We start from the raw sequence: 26,620 nt of genomic DNA on the forward strand, positions 1-26,620 counted from the left end.
TTTGGCTTTCTTTTCTTAGGCTTTGGTTTGATAGGTGCTTCCTTAGCTTGTTCCTCCTTAGCACCTTCTTCCTCTTCATCCTCTCCCATGCCTTGTGTCAAGGCAAGTGGCCCTTGGACCTATTCTACTTCTTCTTATCCATCCTCTTCTCCTTCTATTGTACCTTCTCCAAATATGGCCTTAAGTTTCTTGACCAATTTTTCTTCTTTATTATGGATGTAGTTTTTAGTTCCATTTCCACTTTTGACTTTACAAAATCATAAGTGCTGAAGGGTTTTGCACTTTTCAATTTATTTTGCAAGAAATGATGTGATTGTTGTTGAGGCCTTATCTATGTTGAGGCCTTATCTATGTTGTATAGCTTGAGTTGGCCTAGTGGTGGAGAACTTGTACTCTTGAAAGAGAGGTCACAAGTTTAAATCCCACTAGGGGGTAGGGTATGTACGCCTCGTTTGTAGCACCAAGTGCCTCTCAAAAAAGAGTACGAGGTAGTCCCATATCAATGTCACCATATGTAAACCCAAAAACTATGGCATAGTATCGTGGACTATAAATCCACCTTACCTTTACATTCCTTTCTCATATCCAAGTGGCCTTAGCCATGTAATTGTTGGTACTACTACTTGGATTTAAGTGTAATCAATATCAACTAGAAAAAAATGTCATTGATGTGTTGCTCTACAAGGGAAACTAGTATTTTGAGCTTTTGATTCATAGACTTTTTGAAATTTTCAAAATAGCTTGTCATGATGGTTTCAAAATTTTCTCCCATCTGCTCTATACACTCATTAATCTATATTGGTATAGACATATTGGTATTCCAACTTATCTTGCCAAAAGAAGGAAATTCATTTTGAATATAAAAGAATGTAAATATCAAAATTGACCCAAACTTACATTGAGCACTTTTTCATCTTCTTATGCCTCCCAAATTCTCCATTATATGTTGTAGTTGCAACTCTACTATATCATATGTATGATCTTTCTTAACAATTTTATAACCTACATCTACTGTAATGTAGGGAAGACTATTTAGTCTGCTTGATTGGTAGAATTTGTGTGACATGACTCTTACAAAAAATTCTATGAGTGGGTCTCTGATTGTTTCTATTGGTATACCCCTCGTATTCCATTGTGCACCAGTATTTTTCTCAATGACCTCCTTGGAGTCACTTCTCAGAGTCTTTGACCAATCTAGGGTTGGGTAACCTATGACTCTATGGATGACTCTTTTTGTTATTTTGATAGGTCCACGTTCCAACCACAAGCAACCATTGTGAATTATGCTCAATACTAACCTAATCCACTCCATCTTGAAGACCATAAGGAAATCTAGGGCATGAGTAAGTCCCATTTTTTCAACAATATTGAATTCATCCTTCAATACATTGTTATCACACATTTTATTGTAGGCTTCATGAATCTCCATATCACTTATACCTCCAACTTTGCAATGGTAGCATTTTTTGACATCTTGGACCATAACAACTTTTGGCAGGATGATGGATAATGCACCAACAAGGTCATTCTTGTATGGCACCTTTGATATTGGCCTAAAATCTATTTTTCAACCTCTTTGCTAACTAACTAGACTTTGAAGGGCTCCTTGTCTTTAGCTTTTTTTGAGCTAGAAGCTATTTTCCCAAACTAGGGTTAACAATTTGAAAACAACATAGCTCAACACTTGAGTAAATACCTTGAATCAATGTTAAAATCTAATTGAATTCTTTGTCCTTGCTTGAAATCACTTCTTCACTTCATTTTCTCTTTAGTCTATGTTTTTTGTGATGAGAAATGATTCAAAAAATTGACCTTATACCATTCAATACACAACATTAAATGTTTAGTGCATATATAGTTGGAGACTCAACTTGCATACAATTTCCGACTTCACTCGACATCAATGTGAATTCCTCTTCACTTGATATCTATAGGGATTACCCTTACTCAACATCAACTAACATAATTTTTCTTAGTAGACATACTCACTTGGCTCCAACTAGTCTTGGTTGACAACTCAAAGACACACTATGATTTTACTTGGTAGTTGAAGGTAACTTGTCATACTCGATAGTTGGATGAAAATTGAAAGTTTTAATCTTACATCTATATTCATGCTAATCTCTCCTTTTTAGTACTGACTCATTCTAGGAACTAATGTATGATAAAGCATTTAAATATCAGTCCCACATACCTTCTTTCACTTAGTTTGATGAAGTATGACCACTTGACACTTTGGGTGAAGTGATCCCTCCATTTGATGAGTTGCTTCCATCTTTTCTTTTCCACGTCTTAGTCATCTCTCCTCTAATGTGTTCAACATCTACTTTCCCTTTTTCTTTGTTGAACTCAGAGTTGGGTGCCTTTGACCAAGTTGGGCAATACTTGTTGATGTGAACAGTCTTTAGGTAGCTGAAACAAGTGGTTTGAATCAATCATATATTGTAGCTACCACTAAAGTGTGTTCTTATGTAGTTCTTAGGAATGTGTCCATACTCTTGACATTAGTGACAACTCTACCTAGTGTTGTAGTCCTAATTGTAGTGGTGTCCATGACTTTTTTGTCTTTGCTAGTTTTTTTGGTGACCACATAGGCTTGGATCTACATTCAAAGGTTCTATGTCCATACTTCTTGCAATTGTAGCAGTGTCCTTCAAATCTTGGTGTCCTAATGGTTCTAGTCCTACAGTCATGTGCCTAATGACCTTGCTTATTGCATTTATGAAAGTGACCCATGTTCTTAGGTTTGTCATGTTGATTCACATTCTTTCTCCTACACATATTAGTAGCATGTCCTTTATGACCACAAAAATGAAAAGTGGGTTTTGAATTCTTACCTTGTCACTTCTTTTTTCAATAGTCTTGGATGACTCTCTTTCTTCAGTGCTGGTATATCCTAGTCTTGATGTGTCATTGTTGAATCTTGGAGATTTTAGTAGTTCCTCAAAGTACTTGATGGCTTCATTGGGATTTTTGAAGCTCTCTAAAATTTCTCTTTCTCTCCTCAAGTCATTTTGTAGTTGTTCAATCTATAACTTTAGGGTGGAGATTTCAATGTCTTTGACATTCAACTCATGATGTGCATTCATCATTTGGCTTAGGGTATCTAGCTACATGTTGGAAACTCTGGCAAGCTCAGTTGACTTCTCTAGTCTATTGGTTAAGTTTCTCTTTCCATCTTCTATCATGACCTTATCCTTAATGGCTCTTTTTTTCTATTCATGTATTTCACATAACATCATTTCTTGTGATTCTTGCTCAATCTTGAGAGTTCTGATCTCTTCTACTTGAGCTCTATTTTTCTCCATTAAGTCTACAATTGCTGCATCAAATTCCTTTGAGTCTCCATTTGCAAATACTTTCATGGTGTCAATCTCCTTGTACTAAGTATCATTTTCAGCTATGGAAATGTCTTTTCTTCTCTTTAGGCATTTCCTCAGTTCTTCCCTAGCTTCTTCCAAAGAATGTAGAATGAGATGTATTTCAATCTCTTGGTTCTCTATAATCTTCCCAAGCTTGTAGACTCCCATGTCTAGATCTTTTCTTCAAGTTTTAAAGCTTCCTAATGAGAACTTAGCTCTGGTACCAATTGTTGGAATTTACAAGTGAGAAGTATACTTCTGGGGGGTGGGGTGGGGTGTGAATCATAAGTATCAAGCTTTAACCAATAAAACTTTTTAACTTAAATCAATCCATGCATGTAACATAATTAAATAACATGAAATTAAAAGCATGCATGAAAATAGTTGACACAAGATTTGATCACTCCCAGAAACCCTCCAAAATGAGAAGGTAAAACCGAGTTGGGGATGACACCCACAACTTATCACAGTAGCAATAACGTAACTTGTCAAGGTTACAATGTTTGACCATGAGCCATGGTCTTCCCTATGAGAGGCTTGACCTATTAAAGGTTCTTACACCCTCTTAAAAGTGTACTTCTCTAAAGGATTTGAAAAATATTCACTTGGAATGTCACGCTGTTAAAGGATTTATATAATGGTTGTTAAACAAACCTATCTTCATAGGATTTCATTATGCTAATACAATTGTTAGAAAGTATAGTAGAATGTTTGACCTGATCACTTGCAATCTACTATTGCTGATTCCAAATCACTATTCAATCCATTATGATCCTTGCTAATTTGATATGAATCTATTTGTAGTACTGATACTCTATTCTTCTAATTGATCTCACAATCTCACTATATTCACCTTATTCAATTATGGGGTTTTGACCTCCTAAAAAGGTTTTCATAACTTAGGGTTAGGTATGAATCTATGGCTGAGATTCATCCTTTTTGCCTCTTTAGCATTCCATTTTTAAAATTGGTTGCATGTTGATTACATAGGGAATCAAATAGATTCAATCTTATCTCTAATCTTTGAGATCTATCCATTACTTGGTATTAAAAATGGTTTACATTTTAGTCTATAAAGGCACAAACTCATATGTTGATTCTATGTTACTCAACACTTGATAAAATTGTTGCTTGACACATACTAAAGTTCTATCTAGCTTGGCACCTAAATATACTTGGCATCTATTATTCACTCGACACACATACTTTCTCAGCACTGTCTATTTGCTCGGCACCTGAATGACTCAGCACTTACTATCTTTCTAACTTGGAATCTATTGCAACTTGGCACTTGCATACATTATACTCAGCATATGTTGCTATCTTGACACAAACTTAGCAAATGGCTTAAGTGTGTTGACACTAAATTGTCAAAACCAATCTAAGATCAACAACGAACACCTATTATAGAAAAGAAAAGAAAAAATATATGGAGGCAAAAATTGGTAGATCCATAGATGAGATATTCTTGATGAGAAAAAAGATGAATTGCTATTATCAACAATGAATTAATCTCAATAAATGTTTAAAATGAGAGATCATCCTTATAAAGGAGATTGAAACCCTTAAAAGGTCTAACCTAGGTTGCATCATAATCATGAATAAAATAATTTACCATTAGATGCCCAAATTTTATCTTAAGCAACTAGAGTTAATTAGGAAATATCTAATTGCTCTAGCACCTTCTCCTTCATCCTTGGGTGGTGGAGGAGGAGGTGCATTTTCTCTTACTCATGCGCATGCGCCCTCTAATGCTCTAGCATAATATGAAAAATGAGACACCTACTCCACTTCTCTAGGAATACTCCAACATAAGACACATAATGATATGTTGCTCTAACTATCTATATACAAGCCTCATCTTTCTACTACTTAATCTACTCTTGAAGCTCACAAATCTCTTGATCCTACTCTACTAAGTGTGTGCCTCTCATAGCTAGCTAGATCTACAACTTTCCTAGCTACCTCTATGCTAAGTAATCTCTGCCTCATATCTTAGGAATAGGTTGATCCTACATCTCCTTCTCACCCTCACCATACTCTACCTACTATGGATTTTGGTCCTCCACCCTCTACCTTTGATGGGACTCAAGGTTCCCATCTCTCCTCAAGCTCTCTACTACCCAAACCCACTCCCACAAACACTTAGATCCACTCTCATGTGCCATAGAGGGATCAAAAACTATGTTGTCTGCTATCTCATACCATACTACTGTGGTTGCTTTGGTGCCTGAACTAGTTGTACTAGTAATGCCACCCCTACTAGATCCATTAAATGAGGGAAGGGATGACTCAAAAAATTCTCTATACTCAAGTGTCTTCCCTCCATCTACTACCTCTAGCATGTAGTCCCAATGAGTTAGTGTGATATTGTATGCATTGATCATCAACCTACCCAAATCCAATCTCACTCCTTCTTCACCTCCATGATAAAGTGCTTGTATGCATAGTACACCTAGGATATGTCCTATGGTTAGCCATATTTCCTCCACATGTGTGTTAATGAAAACTATTCAATAAAATGTATAGAGTGAATTATCAGTGCTCGAGAAGAGAACATATACCCAAGCTATACTTGGGCATCATCCCACGCCCTTGTCTCTTGCTAGGGCCTCCATATCACTAGAACCATATCATCTAACTGCACACACCACTACTTGGTCTTACCTAGAGAACTTTGGGTTATTTTTCCTTGGTATCTACAAATGTAAGGCTAGTGAGGCTATCGCTCATCTTCACATATTAGTGTCATGATGGGTATGTGCTCCTATGCCCATACCTATAGAATATACACCCCTGCAACCATACTCTTCACCTCTTTATAGGAAATCTATCTATCTCATGGAACATTGAGCTAGTATGCACTAACCCCACCCAAAATGTGATGGCTACTTCAACATCCTTTGTAAAATCCATCCCCATCCACACTCTAGCCCATGTTGTCCTCTATCTAACATCAAATATCATCTAAGAAAAGCTCCCAATACCATTTCCAATCTATGGGTTAGATCATATACCTATACTAGCTCCTCCCATGGGATAGCTCTACCCATGATGATATCATCCTTAAAATATGTCCCTTAGTGCCAATGGCCCCAGTTGTGGATGTGTATCATAGTCTATCCATGACCTATGGAATGGTATCCAAAGTATCTTGTATATGTGCTCTAGTGTGATGGTAATCTCTCCTAGAGGCAAATAGAAAGTGTTTAGCTTTAAATTAAAATGCCCCACCAAACTTGTTAGTAAATTATGATTGACCAGTAGATGGAGGATATCTTGATTACTTGGACAGGGGAGGTGGGCTTAGCTATTGATTTCTCTTACTCCTACTCTTTTCCTTCTCCTTTTCCTTCTCCTTCTCCCCAAATTTTCCTATATCTAGAAGAGATCCTCCTCCACAAGTAGGAGTAATTGGAACATTCTTCTCTAGAGGCTGGTCTTTGCCTTGGTCTATGGACTAGAATGGGCCAATAATTGTTCAAGTGGCAATAGTATTAGATGTCACTACAGTTGATTGGGAACTTCTAGAATCCACTCTAGTAGTGGAGCCTATGATTTTTATTCTTTTCTTCCTCACTCAAGTTTTCTCCACCCATTTGTCCATCCTCTTTATAATCTTGTGCATCAGGACCTCCATGGTATCAATGACTATGGGTAGGGTAGACATGATGTGAGTACCTTTAATCTATTCATAGGATGACATATGCATATAGGAGCCATCATCTGAAAGATTAGAAACATCAATAGAGTCACTTAATAATTTAATCTCATCAATTATCAATCGAGACCAAAACTTCTCTTTGGTTTGATTTTCATTGAGATAGTTAGCCCAAAAGTCTTCAATGTCTGGAACATGACTGTAGGTGTATCCCAACTTCAAATGATCTCTCAAGAAGATGATAGGGTCATACTAAGGCTTGAATACCTCATAATCAACCAACTTTATTTTAGTTTCAAAGCTCTTGATTAGATTCAGAGCATCAGATCTAGAGGCATAGGAATAGGGTCCAACCACTATTGGGAAGGAAATTTTGGAAATAATCTTTACATGTGACCATGTTCACTTCAAGTATTTCTTGACATAATTCAACTATAACAATCTTGTCCTTAGGGTACTGAGGAAGTCTTTTGGGAAAGCCATCAAAAGAACCAATCTGTAGGTAGGAAAAGCTTGGAAATTGGATGGAAGAGCATCCAAATTGGCTAATAGTGGAAACTACTTCAGGTAAAAATCTTCTCTTGGGGAAGCCTTGTAGTTCTTGATACAATCCCTTAGTGAAGGCATCATTCAATTTTACATAGTCCTTGAAGTTCCTATGCAACTAAAGGTGTGGGTAGAACTCATACACCTTTGTATTTTCATTGTCGTCTTCAATGCTTGGAAAACTTGGCCATAGGTGATGAATAGCTAAGATAGATATCAAGTAAGAAGACAAGTAAAATTGCTTGAATTCCTTTGCTGAAATTAACCATGAGGAAAGATCGTCACATATTATTTGAGCCTAGTCAATCTAAAGTCCCTCAGCACAAATTGATTGCACCAAGAATAAGTTATGCTTAAAAAATTTAATTATTTCTTCTTTTCCCTGTAGTTTTTGTAGTAGTACTAGGATATCAATGATCTCCCTTTTCAAATTGGTTCAAAAAAGGGTTTTCAAAAATTTTCTCTTCTTTGATCAAGGAGTTTGGAAATAGGTTCTCTACATATCTTCCCCTTTTAAAGTCTTCTTCTCATGAAACATAGATGTAGAAGACCTAAAATCAATATCCTAGTATTTTTCCTTTATTGGCACACTAAATGCAGATAGCATTAAGGCCTTGTTTATTGAGAGGAGAATAGACTGATCAAGAAGCAAGATTTTCTTTGTCTTAGGATCATATCTTTCAATGCATTCCATAACTAGCTCTAGAGCTTGCACAACCATGGGAAATCCAATAGCTTCCACCAATCATCTCTCTTTCAACTTTTGGGTAATTGGATGGAGGGGTTAAGAGTTAAGCCTTCTGTGAAGATCGTCCAAATTGTAGAACTTGAATGATGTATCAGTTAGATCTTTTAACTCACTTTCTAGGCCTACAAGATTATCATAACCTACTTCTCTAATTTTCATTTTCTATGTATTCAAAGAGAATAAAATTCTTGATAAATAACCATTTAAAATAATGAGGAAACAAATTTGAGGCAATTCTAATGAAATAGATTCAAAAGTATCAATGTTGGTGCTACATGAAAGAAATTAAACTTAGCCAATGATCATAATGATAGGATTTATAATAAATTCAATAATTAATGGCTATTTAAAACTTTTCATTGTTATGCACATAAAGATTCAAAAATCTGAAAGCCATTTCACTTAAAATGATTTTAATATCATGAAATTCCACTTACCAAATGAAAGTTTTAATTTTAACAAAAAGCCTCTTGTTTACTTTAAAATCTGGAATGATAACTCATTGTATGTGAATGAGAGAGTGTAGATCTATCTTTCTATAAGTCCAGTTTTTCTTCAATTCAGAATCATAGTGTAGGGAGTATGCCTTCAATACCTCAGGCACTTGATTTTCTTACTTTCCACCCTAAGCATTCAACACTTGATTTTCTTTATGTCAGGGTTACACCTTTATAGCTAAGTTTTCTAGAAGCATCTCTTGGGTATCTCTATAGAATATTCTCATATCATGATCACTTAGCTTTTATTTTTAAAAGGTTTTTATGGAGGTAACCTTTTATACTTCCTATGGATGGAAAAACCCTATGAAGGTAAGACTTTCTAGAAGAAGAAAAAAGTCTAGAGCATTTCCCTTTTGGCTTAATTTGATAGATTGAGATAGAACTTTGAGTATGGATCCTTTATTGTGGGTTCATATTAATTCCTTTAGAATCATACTTGGGTCCTATTTATACATATATACTTAGAATAGGGTGGTCCACCTCACAATAGGTATGTTATAATCATGCCCAAGGCCTTACTCAAGTCCACCCCTAGGGGTGTTTCTCTAGTCAGCCCCTAGGGGTTTTTCCCTAGTCTACTAGTAAGGTTTTTTTTTTTTTTTTTTTTAAACTTATATAAATATGAGTTTTATTTTTTTCAATTTACATTCATGTGAAATCAAGTTATTGGCCTTTGAATTGGGAAGAAAGAAATATTTGACAAACTTTAACCTATTTTGGAATTTTGGAGGAAGAATTTATGACATGGCCAATAAAGATAAAGAGCAAGTAAATATACATGAAGAAGAACTAAGGAACAAGAAGATGAAAATCATCAAAAAATGCTAGCAAGATACTATCTTAGATCAGGTACACATGCACAATCTTTTTTCCAATGTATTTAATTAGTTTATTTAGTTAGGATTAGGGTTTAAATCCAATTAGGAATATGATATTTATCTTAAATTAGTATTAACTTAATATTAAGAATTTATTTGAAATTATGTTCATATTTAGGCCATTAGGGTTTATTCAATTATGTCCATATTTAGTCCTTAGGGTAAATATTACATTATGAATAAATTTAAATTATGAATTTATTTAGCATGGGAATTACCTTGTTTATTCAATTATGTTAATAATTTATAGTCCATTAAGGTTTATTAGACTAAGATTAAATTTAAACAAATGAATTTATTTAGGATGTAGTCAACTAATACAACCTACCAACATTGGAGAAGGTTCATCCCAAGTTCAAATAGGTACATGTGCATCTCTTGCAAGTATATAATATAGATCTCTCTAGATTTCTAGGTCTCTATCAAACTTTATATCTTTAATTTTTAAATTTAGCGAGCAATATTTCCCCTTATAAACTTACTTTATTTTATTTGTTATATCGTGCACATACAACTCTAATAGATGATGAAAATTTTGGACATGAGGAAATTGAAGATTGAGCAACGGATATTGAAGAAGGACCATCTGAAGGTTAAATAATTTAATCAAGTACATAATATTTCACTCAAGTTAAACATGTATATATGTATACATATATGTTCCCTAAAGAGATTGTATCTTAAGACTTTGTTTCATATTTTCTTACGTAGCCCGAGATCAAACAACAAATGAGAATGTTAATCTAGCTCAAAGATTGAAGAGAAAAATTAATCATAGAAACATAGATCCTTTAATTGAAATGGATGTGGAAAAATTGAGAGAATATTCTAATCAACCTACACATACTACGAAGAGGAAATTGAATGAAAAGTCTAAAGACATAATTGCACAATTTGAGAATCTATCGATAGTGGAGAAAACTCAACTATTATCAATTTCACTTCTTAAAGATGAATTAAAAGAGCCACTAAGACTATTGGGTATAGATACAAGTATAAAAAAGAGGAGGACTTCTAAACTAGAAAAAGATATTATTGAAAGTGTTAAGGAAGGGTTACATTCCATTGGGAAAAAAACTAGATCTACAGATAAATCCATTGCATGAAGAGTGATACTGACATCTATTTTAAATAAGAAAACATCCCAAAATAGACAAATCTCTTCATTATCATCTCATTTTAGGTATAGTCAAAAGAAAGTACTAGATTATCTAAAAAGGAGAAACAATTTGAATGATAGTACATTAGAAGGTAATTGGGCACTAATGTATAGAGCTCCTCGATTTGACAAGATTGGGGAAATAGTTAAGAACTTAGTTATTCAATTTTGAATTGATAATACTCATCCTTCACGAAACAGAAGAGATATCATCAAGCAGAGGATTGGGCCTAAGGAATATATTCAACATACAAAACATTGGTTGGATGTCACTCAACATGAATTGTATCTCTCATTTTGTAATTTAAATCCTAACATAAAGATTGGACAAACAATATTTGAAAGATTGAAGCCCTATTTTGTGAAGATAAATAAATCTTTTGAAACATGTTGTTGTTGATATCATGTTTAATTCAATCTATACTATCAAGGGTTTCGAAAGATGATAGAATAAAGTGGTGGAACTTCTCAAAATACTTTTCCTAAATGATCAAGTCAATTCATAACATCAATCTTATCTGACAAACCAAATGATTGTGCAATAGGTGAAATAGATTGCATAAGAGGAACTTGTGAAACATGTGGTAACTTGACTAGATTTCCTTTGAGAGAAGAAGATATTGATATGGCAAGGATGGTAAAATGTAAGAGATATAAGTACATAAAGTTAGAAATGAAAGCTGGAAAAGAATCAACAAGGTTAGAATATGTAGAGGAAGAGATATCGTCTAGAGAATTTATGTCAAATTTTCATCAATTGATTCAACCCTATGTATGCCATGCATTTTTTTCTAAGTGGCAAGTAGGACAATTTTCAAACACTAAGAGAAACTTTCCCACTCAGAACAATTCTATCTATTGTTGACTTTGTAGAGAATTACTCTTTTGTATCTCAAAACCAACTTCAAGTAGAATACTACTATATAGAGAAGGTTACTATTATGGTTCAAGTGTCTTATCAACATGCACAAATTGATCTAGATGGTGTGGAAAGTACAGATCAAGCATGAGTCATTAAAAAAGAGTATCACTTTTATATTAGTGATGACAAAGAACATAACACACATTTTGTGGAACATTGTTTTAAGACATTTTTTGAATATTTGAAAAACAAAAACATTAAAATAGAAAAACATTTTGTATGGTTAGATGGATGTGAAGCACAATTTAAATCATCTAGACCATTTTATGCATTATGTAGATATCATTGATACCTTAATATACCACACATTTGGAGTTTTTTCTAGAGTGTAGATGGAAAGGGTGAGCATGATGGTGCAGTAGCTTGTATCAAATGTGCTTTAAGATAGTATCAAATGGACTATAAAGGATATCACATTAATAATGCTCATGATGTGGTTGAGTGGTGCAAAACACATTTTTCAGTGCCAACAAATATAGATAACACATCATCACAAGCAGATCGAGTCATACCATTTAGAGCATTTTGGGAGGTATCAGGTATATATAAATTATTTTTTTCATATTATTAAATTGAATCTTGAATTTATATTTAATATGTTACCTTAGGTGATCTCTAACTAAATTATGGACCTTGTGTACATTCAAGTGTTGATAGAAGATCAATGCATGCATGCAAGAGGGTAGAGAAGACACGATCTTTGCATTTAGTTATGAGTACAAATAGTAATGTGTGATCATTGTACACAAGAGAATACTCATGTTTTTGTCCTAATTGTATTGATGAAGAATATGATGGTTGCATTAATCAAGAACATGGATATGTGGGTGAATGAACTTTGGTGCTACTAGATGTTATTAATATAGATGAGTTTAAGGACGAAAACTATGATGATATTCCATTGATTTCTAGTGATTATAACCATATTTTAGGATTGATCAGAGTTGGTATGTATGAACTATATATATACCTGGAACATGTAAATGTATAAATATTTCATAATTTTGGTTAATTTTTACTATATATATGTACTTATGTACATGTAATGTATCTAGAATTTTGACATATATAAGTTTGTGTAGGAAATGTTTTTGCAGTCATGGCAGAATCAAAAAATGTAGAAGGTGCTAGCTATTATTTATCACGTTTCACCATAGAAAGAAAGAAGCTAACAAAGACTGAAATAAGTGATGAAATTATTTTTCCCACATGTTAGTATATAGTTGAATTATATACATGTATGTCAAGTATCTATGTTTTTTATGAATTCAAATTCTTTGACTTAAATTCAAGATTGATGAATTTTTTAATGTGTACAGGTGCAGGTTCTGTTGTTGTCCAGGGAACATATTTAAAGAAAATAAAACTACTTTAAAATGGGATTCATTTCACTGATTATCAACCTAACAATAAGGTATATCAATATAGTAACCATGTTATTGCCACTGGTCTAACTCTTCATCTAGTTAAAGGACTTGGAATACGTAAGTGGAGGCTCCATATTGATGATCATGAGAAAATATTAAATGTTATCCAAGAATGAGCTGATCCACTTGATATGAGATAGAAACAATTCCTAATTTGAAATGTAACTCAAGAACAATTTGAAATTAGGTTCAAACTATTTGAAATTTGGTTGAACAATCATTTGATCAATTTGAAATTTGGTGGAATAACTAATTTTCTAAATTGAACTTTTACTCTTTCATTTTTAACTCAATGTATTCAATTCAAATTGTCATAAAGTAACTAATTATAGAAATTATGAACTTATATGTATGTGTGTACACTAATTACCTGACATGTGCACCTTGAGGGAAAGAAATTCGAACACCATTTCTCTTAAGGGGATGAAATTAGGGGTCTATAAAATTAATTATATTGAACTTTCTGTTTCATTTAACTTGTTAATTTTAGGACACATGTACGCTTTCAATTTAACTAATTAGGACATGTGCTTTCAATTTTAGGACATGTGAGCTTTCAATTTTAGGACATGTGAGCTTTCAAGTTCAAATTGCAATTTGTTTAACTAAATTTTGAACATGTACATGTTTTAAGTCGGACTAGAATTAGAACATTGGGCTTAAGGGATAAAATTCTAGGATATGTGTACAAATTAAAATTTCTCTATGATTAAAATTTGAAATGTAACTCAAGAACAATTTGAAATTTGGTTCAAACTATTTGAAATTTGGTTGAACAATCATTTCATCAATTTGAAATTTGGTGGGATAACTAATTTTCTAAATTTAACTTTTACTCTTTCATTTTTAACTCAATTTATTGAATTCAAATTGTCATAAAGTAACTAATTATAGAAATTATGAACTTATATGTATGTGTGTACACTAATTACTTGACATGTGTAGGTCTTGAGGGAAAGAAATTTGAACACCACTTGTCTTAAGGGGATGAAATTAGGGGTCTATAAAATTAATTATATTGAACTTTCTATTTCATTTAACTTGTCAATTTCAGGACACGTGTATGCTTTCAATTTAACTAATTAGGAAATGTTCTTTCAATTTTAGGACATGTGAGCTTTCAAGTTCAAATTGCAATTTTTTAAACTAAATTTTGAACATGTACATGTTTTAAGTTGAACTTGAATTAGAACATTGAGCTTAAGAGGATAAAATTCTAGGATATGTGTACAAATAAAAGGGATGAGTTCTATAGATTTACTCAAGTTAGGAATTATGTACAACTAATTATCTGATACTTGAACATTTAATACATGATATATTACTAGACATTTAAATTACATGAACTATATATATATATATATATATATATATATATAATCAATATATTACATGTGTACATATCTAAATAAATTAGTTACATATCTTCTAGAAACAATTTATAATATACTAGATCTAGATCTATAATGTATTAGATTCCACAACATAATGTAACATGTATCAATCATCTCGAGAACAAATAACAATTAAACATGTATCTATCTAGAGATCTATTAGAAGATAATATCAAATATAAATAGCATGTACACATGTAGACATGTAGATCCAGGTACATCTATATCAAATCAAATATATATATAACATGCATGTGTGTATATAAAGTGTCTATCTAATATATGAATGTCTCTCTGGATGAAATTCTAGAACAAATCATCTAGATAAAAGAAACTATAGATCATTAGGTGTAGGACTATCATCACCATGCCTCCTCACAACGTGGTCTAAAGACTAACTATCAAGATGCTCACTAAGATGTGCTGATCCCTATATATAAATTCAAGAGAAAGTGATATCAATACATAGATACATTTAATCAAGAGAAAGTGATATTGAAATACATGTACACATAATCAAAACATACATAAACATTACCTATCCACTACTGACATCATCCAATGAGTCTCGATGACGTACACGATCTAGCATCAAAGCTAGAGTAAAAGGAGGCATGTCCCCCTACATTATATGTGCACGTGCAACACATCAAATTAAAATTTCTCTATGATTAGAAATCTATGTGTATGATATACATACATGTGCACACATGCACATGTGTAAATCAAATTTGTTTCAAATGATTGAAATTTCAACTTGAACAATTTCTTTTTTACCTATGTAGATGGTGGCATCTGATAATACTCAGATTGCCTAGCATCGATTGTGTCCACTAATGCATCCATATTTCACTGCATCACATCAAGGTCCATCTCTATATCTACATGAGCCCCATGACTAGTGACTGGCACACATCCTAATAATGATGAGCCAAGTGGGCTATGTAGATGAGATGGCATAGAAGTAGAATCATCACATGTGAACAAGTCCATCCATCCTGTGGTCGACAAGCTCAAATCAACATCATCAAGGCCCACATCTAAACTCTGAGCCTACCTTGTAACACTGGCTAAAGGGTCTATGGTATGTATATGTCTCTCTGGAGAAAAAGAGTGGTCAGTAGGTGGATCATCATGTGTACTACCACCATGACCACTACCTGATCGATGAGAGGAATATGGTTGAGGATGTGTCCTAGTACTACCATGGACATGATCTTAAACATTTGATATGGGTATGCCAAGCTACTCTGATAAAAATCTATATGTATCTAATAGATCCTCACCTAGACCAATCATAATATCTCATGCCAACACTCTACTGAGACCCTCTAAGCTAGCCACTAAAGGGATGCATGCTGCACTATACAAGTCTCTTAAAGATGAAGAATAGGATGATGATCTGGAACACCAACAAGACATCAAATACTAACCAACTTCATCACTCAAAATAGATCTAATAGTTTCTGCAATCTCTTGAACTCCCTAAATGACCCCACGTAACTAAGTGCTACGCATGGCCTCATCAACCGATGGACCTAACATAGAGGAAATAACAGGCGCCCTCTCTCTGACAATCAATCTATGTGCTAGTAGGGGACAACTCGAATGTGTAGCAACCAGTCTACCATGCCCCTATCCTAAATGTCCTAGTAAATCTATGTAGTTCACTACCCTACCTAAGCGAACCTCTGCATAAAGCTACCAAGAAAAATAGAGTGGAATTTGGTCTTTATTTGGATAACAATCATGGGCAACAAGGAAGCTTGGGTATATCAATGTAGCCATCTATGGATCTATACACTTAAGGGGAGAATACCCCTTCACATACTTTTGTGAAAGATAATGAGGGGAGCATTCCCTCTTTAGAACATCTTTGGGCACTAAGTTGTGCACCTGCTAGAGTGAAAGACTAGAGCAGACCTCTCATCTCTTACTATCAAGGACAGTCTGTATAGTTTTTGCAAAATATGGGGCCGCACTATGAATCTCATCTCAAATAAATGCCAGGCTATGTAAGATACTTTGGCATGTACCACTATAGACACTAGAGCATGTGCCACTAGTTAGGGATTCCTAGAGTCTATGAATCTCTTGGTTAGTGCGATCATAGAGCTCCTAAGGTGGGATAGGTAGCTAATCATGGGGGACATGATGCTACGCAAGGGGGATAGGTTGCTTCTTAAGGCCTAAGATAGGCTACTCGGGGGGTATAGGCTGCTCAAGGGGGACAAGTTGCTTGGGGGGAATAGAAGGCTATTGATTAGCCATGTGTCAATGTATGTAGGTGTGTGTATAATGTGTAAACCTAAAAATTTAAATTAAAATATATGATATTTAATAGAATTGAAATTTATATTAACATACATGTACAATTTGACAAAATTAAAAAACAATCTAAATTGTTTTAATAAAATTAAACATGTGTACATATATATAGAAGTCCTAAAACATAAATGAACATGTACCTTAAAAAAAAAAAAATTTAAAACACACATGTTGTTATATATAATGTTTGTAACTCAAGGACCTTTTAAGAACTATGTGTGCAAGTTATATTTCTAGAACTTAGATTGAATGTCCAAAGGTTTTAGACATATGTGTGCACATAAACTTGTCAAGTGTAATTTAGGTCCACAAAGTAAATATGCATATGTGTGTGTGTGTGTGTGTGTGTGTGTGTGTTTATATATATATATATGTATATATATATATATATATATGTATGTATGTATATATATATATATATGTATGTATATATATACATATAGATACATACATATATATATATACATACATACATATATATATATATATATGTATGTATATATATGTATATATGTATATATATGTATATGTATGTATATGCATGTATATATATGTATATATACATATATGCATATAGACATGATATGTATATTTGCACATATCATGTGTGTGTATGTGTATATGTGCATATGCACATACACACACACACACACATGATATGTGCAAATATACATATCATGTCTATATGCATATATCTATATATATATATATATATATCTGTGTGTGTATATATGCATACTAGGATAAAGTTGTTTAGGGTGTTGCATTGAGGTTATGGTGTGGTTGTTTAAATCATGGTTAGAAAATTAGAGTTAAAAGTTGGATTAAAAATATAGTTAGGTTTGGGGTTTGGGGATGGCTAGCGTAAGTGTTACTACTAATATTAAGCTTTAGGGTCAAGGTCAGGTTTAACATCATGATTAAGGTTTGGGTTAGGTTTAGAATTATTCTTAGGTTAGAGAAATACTTTTCTTAGGATTATTGTTAGTGTAACTTTAGTTATGATTAAGATTGTAGTTAAGGTCAAGGTTTATGGTTAAGGCTATAATAAAGGCCAGTGTTAGGATTCATATAATGCACCATGTAGGTTTAGAGTTATGGCTTTGATTAGGGATAGGGTTACAATTAGTGTTTATATTATCTCTTAGTTAGGAAGAGAATTAGAATTTGGTTGGGTTGAGGTTTAGATATAGTTTGAAAATATTATTTGAGGTTAAGGTTAGGGTTTACATCATGGTTGGTCACAAATAGGGTTTGGGTTAATGACATACCTAGGTTTTATGTTTGGGTTATGGCTAGGGTCAACGTTAGGCTTTATGGTTGAGGTTTTACACCATGGTAAGGGTTTGGATTAGTGATATATAGTTAATTTTAGCATCATCTTAGGTTAGAGAAATAATTAGATTGGGGTTTTTAACAATTAGGGTTAGCGTTTCAGTTATGATTAGAATTGGAGTAAAGCTTATAGTTGAAGTTAGAATTAGTGTTAGAGATTTTTTTAAAGGTCATGGTTATGGCTAGTTTTAGAGTTTAGATTAGGTAAAATAGTTAGAGTGTACTTAGGGTTTATTTATGGTTAAGGTTAGACTGAGGGTTAGGATAAGTATTATAGTACAGGTCTAGAGTTGAGGTTAGGATTTGTTTCATACTTAATATTAACATTAGGTTTTTGGTTGAAGTATAGTTATATATAGGGTCATCTTTAGGTTAGAGATATAGTTATAGTTAGGGTTAGGTTTAGGTTTTAGGATATGGTTAAAATTGATGTTACGATTTGGAAAATAATTTAGCGTTATAGTTGGAATTATGGTGAGTGATAGCATTAGGATATATACATATATATGCATACACACACATGATATGTGCAAATATACATATCATGAAATGTATATGCATATATATATATATATATATATATATATATATATATATATATATATGCATATACATATCATACATATATATGTATATATCCATTTACATACACATGATACATGTGTACATACACATATGTGCATATATAAAAAACAATAAAATATAAAAAGAAACATATATTTAAATACTAAAAAAACATAAATTTCAACTGAAACAACATAAGAAGGGAAAAAACAAGTATTTCATACCTTTTTTCGGATGGTTGATGGAATGGATGCCTGTCAGTCCTCCTGTTTCGATTGAAATAGTGACTGGACAATAGCTTGGGCCCCCTTTTATCCTGTGTGGGTTAGGGTTTGGCATTTTTTTTTAAAACACCATTTTTATTAGTTTTTATCAAAACTAATAAACCCGCATGCGGTTTCTTAATCGCCCATGGGTTGTACTTAGTTTTGAACAAAACTAAATATGTAGTTTTGATCGAAACTATGTATGTAGTTTTGATCGAAACTACATATGTAGTTTTGATCGAAACTAAGTATCACCCTTTAGTTTTGATTGAAACTAAGGGTGTATTTAGTTTCGATAGAAACTTTTAATTTTCATTTCTATCAAAACTCTTCTGATGATTTTTCCTATGCACACTTTTTTGGAAGGATTTCTTCTTCCAAAAAAGTGTAACCTACAATTATGGGTTCACCCTTAGGAATAGTTTATTCAATCTAAGGATTGATTCTCTCACCATGAGGTGCATTTAATCTATCAAGCCAAGGATGTATACTTGAAATGGTCGGCACTATATGTGCACTAGGTTTCTTAAGGAGTCATTATGCTTATGTTGTAGGAAAGTAAAATGCATATAAAGAACCTACACTAGTCTTGTAGGAGAGTAACACACTTAACTCTTTTCTAAAATGAATTCTAGAAATACAACTCTATGCTAACCTATATTTCAACTTACACCATCCACTATAACTACTCTTATAGATGCTGCATGAACATTCACAAAGTACGATGCTACAAGAAAAAAATTATAACTTCTATCTAAAACATTTGAAATGCTAGAAGTAGATCTACACTACTCTAAATTAATCCATCTCCCAAGTTGACCCCCTTGATCATATTTTGCTAATCTGCTAATATAGAACATAAACCAAGAATTACTTCATTATATTCAAAAATTCCTTACATAAGAACAGTACATAAAATTATAAATTAACTCACTACAAGAGTCAACAATATTTTTCTATAAACTTTTCTCCACCTCCAAAACTATAGATCCCATCCCTATAAATAGAGGATCCAAACTTATTCTAAAATAGAAAAGAAAAAAAACTAACTACAAATCCACCAAAGAAGAAGAAAGAAATATAATAGCTCATGGTATAAGAAATAAAGTTTGGGTAACCAATTCAGCACAATAGTAAACATAGAGGGAATATAGCAACATTTCACCCTTCATTCCTAGAATAATAGCTCCTCCTTTATAGCAGCCCTATATGCTAATGCCATCATGATTCTTCCACCAGAACTGGCCTTGATGCTCCTTCTTAAATGTTGTTGACCATTCTTCAATTTCTTCCCTAAAAATTTAGTTGTGATACAAAAATATTTATGCAAATAAGCATAATCAAATTAAATCCCTATATTAGAACATACATTCCGATGATTATATGAAATACAACATTATATGTATAATATTGGAAAAATATGACATAACTATCTACCCATGGGTTAACAGTTCTATCTGGACTTTATCATAAGTTTAGCTAGTTATAAGTTCACAAATGTCTTGGCTACCTTAAAAAAAAGAGTATTAAGATTAACATAAAATAGAGGCAATAATTGGTCTCATCATCTACCCCCTGGTAAGTTTAATTCTTTTCCTCAAGCATTGCATCTTCTCACCATTGATCATAAGTCTCCAATATCACTCCTCCCTCACCTACTACTCCTAAAGATGTAGTAGAATCTTCTTGTTCTTTCCTAGAATTCCCTTCTATGATCCTCCTACAACCTATCAAGTCCTTCAGAGTTGATGTCATATAGGGGCCAAAGAAGCATAGGTGGCTACATCATTAATGGAGACCAAAGTTTTGGTCTAGTTTTCCTTCCCAACTATATTTTGGTGCTTAGTGAAGGGACACCTTTGGGTTAATAAGGCTATGTGGCTCTTACCTTCTAACTCCCTCGGGCAGTCTACCCTAGCCATGGCTCTTTGAAAGAAAAAGTAAGGCATTTTATCATATTTTGCATATACTTTTGTTTTGGCCTCAAAGATTTGTTTCCTTATTTCCTTATGAACATCACCATTGGTCAGCCTGAACCAATCCTTAAGGATTTCTTTTGGTTTATTTCTCTCTACTCTTAATAGTAGGGGTTATATTCTCTCATCTTTGTAATTGTTTAGTTGTCTATCATAATTGGCCTCATTATGCATCCAGGACATTAGGGCCCTAAGGTGTATATCCCCTATATAAAGTAGACAGTTCCATTGAGTGTCTATAGGGATAATGAAATTATGTGTATATAATTCATAGAGTAAATTTTGCTGCCATGATGAAAGAGTTTGGTACAAACCATAGAATTCTTCAGCTAACATAAATTCTATATCTATAACTTTGAGGGTCATCATCAATTGGAATAAAAGGAATTTCTCTTTTAAAAAAATGGCTAGATCCTAGGTGGTGACCTACAAGTAATTATTTGGTCAGCAAGTTTTAGGGCATGATCCATCTTTTGCTTCTATTTTCCAATTACTTTTATAATTCTACAATTTCTTCACCTTAGTTTGTTATTTCTTTCTTCATCTTTTTTTTTCTCTTCTTCCCATAGGGTTGTTGTTAACACATGTTTATGATATAACTAAAAAAGAAGCATTTGTAAGGTTATCATGCCACTTTCCTCTTTCTAGTTATTTTTCTTCCTCTATTCCTTCCATGACCATTCTAAGAATCTTGTAAACCATTTACACTTATAGGGAACTAGGGTAGTTTTTGAATAGACTAATTGGTGTGTTGTGGGGTTTTCTAATTCTTTATAGCTAGGGGTGTCCTATTGGCTTGTTTGGGAATCATTTTGGCATTCATTCATTTCAGCCTTGCATTTCTCATTAGGATTCTGAGGAATGTTTGGAATTTCAGGCTAATTGGGGGAATCATCTAAGATAACTTGTACCGGAGATTCTTCATCAGATTGTTTAGATGAAGGGGACTTGGTTTTTTAGGACACTTTAGGAATTTTCTCTCTCATTCTAAGGCTTCTTTGCATAGGGGTTTCTTCAAGCTCCACAACCTTTTTCTTGCTAACCCTTTTTGGTGTCTCTACTTTAGGAGTGGTTGCCATAGGACCCAACTTTACTTTCTTTTGTTTTGAGATTGTAAGGTTTCATTTTTTTTTCTACCAAGACCAAGGTTTCTTCTTGTAACTTCTATTTCCTCATTTCTCAAGTAGAAATAGGTATATTTCTTTCTTGAGTGGGTAAAGGAACATTTTCTTGCACATTTTTAGTTTTTGCACCTTGGGTGCCTTGCTCAGTAGTTGTGTCAATAGGGACTGCATTATCTTGGCTGGGTTGTACATTAGGGGAAATCTAACGTTGTAGGGTTTTATGCTAGAAAAATTCTACCCATGACATAGGAGAGACATCCCTATGAGATCTTTCTATGAGAAATTTTATTAGGGAATGGTGAGTAACAAAATTTTCCTTTCCTTTCTGGGTTTACTCAACAATAATGCATAACATATTGTACAAGAATTTGGGAACATTTATTGGAAAATTATGCCTTAAATAACTGGGTAACTTAAAATGATGTGCATGAAAATTAGAAAATCTTCCTTCACAAGTAAAATACTTGATAATTTGTATGGCCAACTCATTGTATGATGGTGGAAGAAACATTCTTTTGCATCCCTGCTTAGTAATAACTAATGGAGGGTCACTTGGTATGAAAAACTAGTCCCTAGCTAATCTAGCATCATGCACATTGAGGTAGTGTTCTCTTATTGCTAGCAGCCCAGTTACTTTCACTATTCATTCCTTTGTGGCAACAACTATCAATCCCTATATTTTTTCTTCACCTTCCTCAAATGTATGTATAAATTCAGTAGTTTCTTCTGTTAGTGTAGTTTTTTATTTTTCCTATTTTGCTAGGTTTTTTCTACACTTTTAATAATCTCGCTTAGGTTAATAAAGCATGTCTTATTAGGTGAATGGTTGTGAGGTGTCATCTTCCTACATGTGAGCATCCATTAGCTATCTTGGGAAGATACTTTGCTATCTTTAGTCTGATAGATGGTTGCTCCTCATTGGTTGGTGTTTCCACCTCCTCCCTCTTCCTAGCCTATATAAGCATGCTACCTGGCTTGTATTTGCATCTCTTATTTTTGCATCCTCTTAATGCTATTTTGCTTCAAGCATTTGCATTACTCTCTTGGAGACTAACTCTATGATGCTATTTTGATTTTGTATCATTTGCATTCATAGTTTAGATATTTACTCTTTGCACTAGTTTTCTAGGTTATTAATCTTTTCAGATTCTAACATGGTATCAGAGCTTTTCTATGTGCAAGAGTAGATTTTAGTTTCCTTATTTGAGAGATTCGAGGGGGGCAAATAAACTTTATTTTAGTTTTTTGAAAAACGAAGTATGCTCTTCTCTTGCATCTTTGGATGATCTTGAGAATCAGAAAAGTTTTGACAAAAACAGTTTTTCTCTGGGGTTTCAATCTCAAATCTGACAACCAACTTGCATATTTGGAGTTTTCAATCAATTTTGCAGGTTCCAGCATGCCATTGATGGACTTGAGAAGCTGATCCAGCATTTGCATGTCAAATTTTGGTTGCTGGGGTCGTTTTCTGATTTTTGGAGCCGTTTTTTTCTGTTAAAGGCGTCTGATTTACACTACAGCAACATCTTCTGTTCATCAAGAAGAAAAACGCTTTCTGGGTTTTGTTCGCAGCCCCGAAAAACCATCTGGGTATCTTTTAGATTTTGCATGCAAGCTGTATATTTTTCAAAATCGAGCATGCAAAGCTACAGCCATACCCCTCTCCGTTGGCAGCCGCAGATTTGAATGCAGTTTTCAAATGTCTTGTTCTTGCTCATACGGACTCCGATTTTGATGATTCTTGTTATGAACTTGGCTATTTTTTTGTGCTCTATCCACTAGTGGGGTTGTTTTTTGATTTTCATGCATGAATTCTTCAGAAATTGCAGATTCTCAGCCGTGACTGTGCACAGTTCTCGTTTTGGAAATTTCGGAGGATCATAACTTTCTCATACGACCTCGTATCGAGGTGATTCTTTTTTTGAAAGTGCATGATTTTTCGAGTAGATCGCAGTGGTGCTATTTGTTTCCTTGATTATTGTGCCCAAGTTTCACTTTTAACATATGCTCTTCATGAGGGTTTGTAATGCATTGAAATCAAGACCTACTTGTGGTTTTTTGGCATTAACTTTTGCATATGGAGGTATTTTTCCAATTCGAAAGAAGCGTCGAAAAGCTGGTTCTGAGACAGAGATATTGGTATAGGTTTTTTTGAGTTTTGATACAGTTTGGTTGCCTATTATGGCAATCAAAGTCAGATGTTCTATTTTGCACTCTGAGAGGCGTATCTTGAGCTTCCGATCTTCGTTTTTGGACTTCTTTATATCGCTGGAAAGCTCTTTCTGTGCTCTTTCTAGTGATGTTGGTTGTTGTTCCAGATTCTATTCCAGACACATCCTATTCAGTCTTTTGCATTTTAGCATTCTGGTGGATATTTTGTTTGTTTCAGGTTTGGAGATCGATTTTGTTGCTTTAGTTACTTCATTTTGGGCTTTACCTTCTGTTGTTTCAACCTTATGTTTTTTCTGATCATTGTTGATATTCACTGTAAGCATCTTTATGCAACGCACTGAGATAAAGTGCCACTCTTGCGATTCGGGATCCTTTTCATCATTGTGATTCATTGTACTCGCACTATTATATAAAGTGCCATGGGGGGGATAGTTGTTTGCCGCTTATAGGCTCTCTTTCTCTAATTCCTCATCCAGTGTTGACGACACATGCCTTTATTTGTGTTTGTACCTCACTCTCGATGAGTTTGGCTCCTGTGTTGTAGAAGATTTTTTGGCCCATCTTTTCAACTGCCTGTCACCTCACCTACCTTAAGGGGAGGTTATATTGTTGTTCTATGCTTCTTTGGTTGATGGTTCGTGCCTTCTATTTCCATGGAGGTTCCTTTGGTTGATGGTTCGTGCCTTCTATTTCCATCGAGGTTCCTTTGGTTGATGGTTCGTGCCTTCTATTTCCATGGAGGTTCCTTTGGTTGATGGTTCGTGCCTTCTATTTCCATGGGGGTTCTACAAATCAGCATTTTGACAGAGTTTTGCGGTTCTTCATGCTTCAGTGATGCTGCTTCTTCATGATCACTCCTTGTTCCTATTTTAGGGGACAATTTCCCTAGCGAGAGACTTCTTCAGTTCTTCACTAGGTTCTTACCTCTTTTTGGGGGAGGGTTTTTCCCTTGTGGTTTTCTCTCTTTCCCCGCTTTCAGAGGTTGCATCTTCTTGCATTGTACGTGGGTACCTAACATGGCCTCGTTGCCGGGACCCATTTCTACATCCACCTAAGCTTCGCTTATGGGGGGGTGTTAGTGTAGTTTTTTATTTTTTTCTATTTTGCTAGGTTTTTCCTACACTTTTAATAATCTCGCTTAGGTTAATAAAGCATGTCTTATTAGGTGAATGGTTGTGAGGTGTCACCTTCCTACATGTGAGCATCCATTAGCTATCTTGGGAAGATACTTTGCTATCTTTAGTTCGATAGATGGTTGCTCCTCATTGGTTGGTGTTGCCACCTCCTCTCTCTTCCTAGCCTATATAAGCATGCTACCTGGCTTGTATTTGTATCTCTTGTTTTTGCATCCTCTTAATGCTATTTTGCTTCCAGCATTTGCATTACTCTCTTGGAGACTAACTCTATGATGCTATTTTGATTTTGTATCATTTGCATTCATAGTTTAGATATTTACTCTTTGCACTAGTTTTCTGGGTTATTAATCTTTTCAGATTCTAACATGGTATTAATAATCTTTTCAGATTATTAATCTTGTTAGTGTAGTTTTTTATTTTTCCTATTTTGATAGGTTTTTCCTACACTTTTAATAATCTCGCTTAGGTTAATAAAGCATGTCTTATTAGGTGAATGGTTGTGAGGTGTCACCTTCCTACATGTGAGCATCCATTAGCTATCTTGGGAAGATACTTTGCTATCTTTAGTCTGATAGATGGTTGCTCCTCATTGGTTGGTGTTGCCACCTCCTCCCTCTTCCTAGCCTATATAAGCATGCTACCTAGATAGACCTTGCAGTTTGCAGGTGATTGGGTTGGGGATCCATCAGACACCAAGCAGACTCATTAACAATTCCAGGATGCTCTACATATCTTCATTGCTACTGCCTCAAATCCACAGTCCTTTCATGAGGCTTCTGGTATTTTTGAGTGGGATACAGCTATGCAGGAAGAGTATAGTTCCTTGATGAGGAACCCCACTTGGGATCTTGTCCCTTTTTCTAAGGGAAGAAAAATTGTTCGATGTAAGTGGATCTACCGGACAAAATTTGCAAGCTTTGTTGGAGGTGCAGGATGCTACATCTTTTGGGGGGGCCTCTTCCTCTCACTTGGAGTCCTAATTTTCTTTGGGGAGTCTCTTTTCTCTCTCTTTTGGGGGAATTTTATGTACATGGGTACCTCATCAGGCTTGACTTGCCGGGACCCATTTCTACATCCACCTAAGCTTCGCTTATGGGGGGGTGTTAGTGTAGTTTTTTATTT

This window comes from Cupressus sempervirens, chromosome 11 (assembly GCF_028749045.1).
Source record: "Cupressus sempervirens isolate cs-2001-9-10 chromosome 11, ASM2874904v1, whole genome shotgun sequence".
Lineage (NCBI taxonomy): Eukaryota > Viridiplantae > Streptophyta > Pinopsida > Cupressales > Cupressaceae > Cupressus > Cupressus sempervirens.